This window comes from Diaphorina citri, unplaced genomic scaffold (assembly GCF_000475195.1).
Source record: "Diaphorina citri unplaced genomic scaffold, Diaci psyllid genome assembly version 1.1 scaffold200, whole genome shotgun sequence".
In the NCBI taxonomy this organism is placed as follows: domain Eukaryota; kingdom Metazoa; phylum Arthropoda; class Insecta; order Hemiptera; family Psyllidae; genus Diaphorina; species Diaphorina citri.
This window is the reverse complement of record NW_007377637.1, coordinates 154,448-159,277: the sequence shown is the minus strand read 5'-3', so window position 1 is coordinate 159,277 and position 4,830 is coordinate 154,448.

The following is a 4,830-nucleotide window of genomic DNA, read 5'->3' as shown; positions in this document are numbered from 1 at the left end:
GAGGATCCCGAAATTAAGCAACGTAAATAGCTAATATCTGATGATGACTTCTTGAAAAATCATTACTTTCAGTATTTTACAAGCATGAGGTACCTCAAGCTAATCAACTGGAATACGGCTATTAACAAAACCGGCTGGGCCATTACATGAGCAATCTAAATCAAAGAAAATCCAAGAATTAAAAAAAAAACACGACAGGTGTGGTATTTAATTTATTATCAAACGTTCCTTATCGCATATTTTATTCAAACAATATTTTCTTTATTAATGTAATAATACGTATAAAAGCATGTTAAAAAAGTTCATTTCAATAAGTATCAAAGAATGATCAGAACGAAAATTTGTGAACCTTGTGGGATCTTGGCAAGGAAAGCTGTTTTATCAAAAAGCAGTCTCTTTTTTTAGACAAATACCTTTGTAAAGTGTACTAAAGAGTTGAGGGCTCAGAGACTGCTATGTTAAGTACGTAAATTATTTATTTTTATCAGTCTAATTTTGGCAGTCCTTTAGATTAGACAGTACAAACAAGATCTTCTATAAAATCTATAACTTGGTTGTAGAGATATGAGTACCTAATTCCCAATACTTACATACTGTACTTAGTAGGTATGTACCTATACGTACGTACCTCCACCCACAGTCAAAATTAGCATGTTTTGATCAAACTTTTTACGACTTGCAAAATGAGTAAACGAAAATAAAATTGCATAAAATAAATATATATGTATATTTATAGGTGTGTCATTCTTCTAATTCCCAATTTCACAATAAAACGATTCAAAATAAAAAAATACTTACATACTGTACTTAGTAGGTATGTACCTATACGTACGTACCTCCACCCACAGTCAAAATTAGCATGTTTTGATCAAACTTTACGACTTGCAAAATGAGTAAACGAAAATAAAATTGCATAAAATAAATATATATATTTATAGGTGTGTCATTCTTCTAATTCCCAATTTCACAATAAAACGATTCAAAATAAAATTATGAGTTTACCCTCAAACAATGGTAAATATAATATGTTTTAAAACCTTTTTAAATATATTCAGTGTATAAATACAAAAAACAAAACTTATATAATCGTTAAAATTATACATTAATACAATATATAGGTAAGCATGTGTGTTGTATAGTGACATACAGGGTGTTTCAGTCCTCATGTGAAATGGGGTATACATTTAGAAGGGTCTCCTTAGAATACTTTCTTTCCTACACGTCTCTAAGACCGTCTATTCCTTTCATTTTGTGAAGTCCATTTTCAAATTGAACAAACTCTCGGTAAGCATGTGTGTTGTATAGTGACATACAGGGTGTTTCAGTCCTCATGTGAAATGGGGTATACATTTTAAAGGGTCTCCTTAGAATAATTTCTTTCCTACACATCTCTAAGACCGTCTATTCCTTTCATTTTGTGAAGTCCATTTTCAAATTAAACAAACTCTCAGTAAGCATGTGTGTTGTATAGTGACATACAGGGTGTTTCAGTCCTCATGTGAAATGGGGTATACATTTTAAAGGGTCTCCTTAGAATACTTTCTTTCCTGCACGTCTCTAAGACCGTCCATTCCTTTCATTTTGTGAAGTCCATTTTCAAATTGAACAAACTCTCATTGGGTTTCGGAACGATAAGACCTTGGCAGTTAGCAGTTCCCTCTATCAACCCTATCAAAAAGGAAAATTTTGGAGACTTTTTTACCTCCAACATTATACTTTCTCTTTTGCTCACTCAAACTAAGACACCCTGTATGAGTAAGCATAATTCGTATGTGTTACTTTATGTACTTAATGGTAATAACAAATCAATATTTTTTTATGTACAGTTTTTTTACACAATTATTCTAAAGGTACTTAATGTTATAAATAGTTCGGGATTATATCGTAATAGAATTGTGTTTTTTGAAATATAGGATGGACTGGAATGAATGGTAGTGTCCTACATTTTTAGCTAAATTCCCTTTATAAAAGCTATTCATCTTGTACGAAAGTCAAAAAAGTTTGGGCGTGTTTCTTCGGTCTTTTTTCTGCCAACATTTTGAATGTCCTTGAAATTTCTCTCTCTCTGTGTGCTTCTTTTATTCTTGCTTTTAATCAAATTAAATTCCACTCCTAGGTACCTCCCAATCTAGGTACTTATTCATTTATATTTCTCCCACTCCTAAGTTAATATCCTCTATCTAAATATCTCTCTCTCTCTTTCTCTGGTTTCATTTCCCCCTTCCCTTCTCATTTCACACTTCCTTTTCTTTTATGTTCATTTCACACGTTCCTCTCGTCTCGGAGTTTCATTTCACACATTTCCCTTCTGTCAGTTTCGTTTCACACTCTCTCTCTCTCTCTCTCTCTCTCTCTCTCTCTCTCTCTCTCTCTCTCTCTCTCTCTCTCTCTCTCTGTGTGTGTGTGCTTCTTTTATTCTTGCTTTTAATCAAATTAAATTTCACTCCTAGCTACCTCCCTATCTACTTATTCATTTATATTTCTCCCACTCCTAAGTTAATATCCTCTCTCTTCTCTCTCTCTCTCTCTCTCTTTCCTTCTCATTTCATTTCACACGTTCCTCTCGTCTCGGAGTTTCATTTCACACATTTCCCTTCTGTCAGTTACGTTTCACACGTGCTTTCTCTTGTTCTTCACGCACATCAATCTATCTTATGTTACATTAAATTTTCCGGCCAGTGGCGTCTCGTGGAATTTTCACAAGGGGAAGCTATAAATCCATATACGGTATGTAGATCTGCTGGTGGACTTAGGGTCATATTTATGAACAAAATTCTGGCTCTCAAGGGCCATATTTATGGAACATAATAACATAGTACTGGCTCTCAAGCTGGTCTGAAACATCAATTCCAAAAAATCTCTTCTCTTGTTCTTCACGCACATCAATCTATCTTATGTTACATTAAATTTTCCGGCCAGTGGCGTCTCGTGGAATTTTCACAAGGGGAAATCCATATACGGTATGTAGATCTGCTGGTGGACTTAGGGTCATTTTTATGAACAAAATTCTGGCTCTGAAGGGCCATATTTATGGAACATAATAACATAATACTGGCTCTCAAGCTGTTCTGAAACATCAATTCCAAAAAATCTGATTCACCAAAATTTGTTTCAGTCTGACCTGAGAGGGAAATTTTTGTTCATAAAATGGGGTGTTAGAATCCAGGTTGAATAAATAACTTACTATTTTCGGTAAGTGGTACATAAAGTAAGGCTAATACAGAGTGGAGCGGAGAGTAAAGAAATCTCATTCACCAAAATTTGTTTCAGTCTGACCTGAGAGGGAAATTTTTGTTCATAAAATGGGGTGTTAGAATCCAGGTTGAATAATAACTTACTATTTTCGGTAAGTGGTACATAAAGTAAGGCTAAAACAGAGTGGAGCGGAGAGTAAAGAGCATAGAGCTTTCCACTCTCTGGTCTAAAGTCTATGCGGTTTAAATTTATTTCTTCCCTCTATCGAAGCTTGGTAGCTTCCCTCTCCTTCCTAGATGCTCTATGGACTCTATGTAGATGCGTATAAGCTTAACCCATCCCCTGGGGCAAATTGCCACAACACCTAAGCCTCAGAGTGGGCTTTTTGTGTATGGACTCTATGCAGTCCATGCGGGAGAGTAAAGAGCATAGAGCTTTCCACTCTCTGGTCTACAGTCTATGCGGTTTGAATTTATTTCTTCCCTCTATCGTAGCTTGGTAGCTTCCCTCTCCTTCCTAGATGCTCTATGGACTCTATGTAGATTCGTATAAGCTTAACCCATCCCCTGGGGCAAATTGCCCCAACACCTAAGCCTCAGAGTGAGCTTTTTGTGTATGGACTCTATGTAGTCCATGCGCTATGCTCTCCGCTTCACTCTGGTTTTAGCCTAAGGGAGGGGGGTGAGAAAATTAACCGTAGAGAAGAAGGAAAGCTCCTCTAGCTTCCTTAATGGACCCGCCACTGGTGCCGTACCTACATAACTAACTAACTAACTTTATTTTCCGCTCCTGTCTTTGAAAATTTATGTTCCCTCTAATCTCATTACCCGTGTTCCTGTCGACCTGTTAGGACGTTGACTCAGGCTGATTAAGGAAGGTAACATGAAGAAAAAAAGAAAATCGCTCTCTCGGGAACGGTAAGTCGTAGAGATACAATTCCTAGACCAATCGAAAGATCTTATTTCGCTTTCGTAAGATAAGGAAATAAAAAAATAATCGAGTTTTTACAATTCTGAATCAGCGATCAGTCCAACCTGAGTCTTCTAAAACCAAATTAGACCGTTTGCCTTTTCTCTCGCTTCTCACTTGTAGTCTGGTATACAAACAATCTACAAATCCACCTGATGTAGATAATAATGACGTGGATATAATATTATGTTTATTTGTATTCTAAATACAAATACGTATCCTCCCGTTTTAATCCCATGCATTTCGAGTTTTTCCAATGAAATGGGGGAAGTTTGTTCAACCACGTTCGACCATTTCATTAATGTGTGTCTACATTCGTTAATATTATCCCCATGGAGAAGTGAATCCAGGGACGTTCCCACTTGTTAGGAAAAATCGTGTTGTTCTAAGTATCTAAGTGATAATAATAACACTTTCATAAATTACATACATTGTTTGTGTTACAAGAATAAATGGAGAGGTTTGACGCAAAAAGGACACATCCACAAGAAAGCTCTCTTTAGAAGGAGCTACGGGGTAGAGCGCATTTCGAACGCAATTACATGTCTTTTGAGAGTTTCATCTGTCCTTACACGGTGGGTTTTGAGTCAGCTATGTGTGATACATTCCTAGGGTGTATCATACTGTATCATGCCCATGATTAATTCACCGGGTATAGAGATTAAT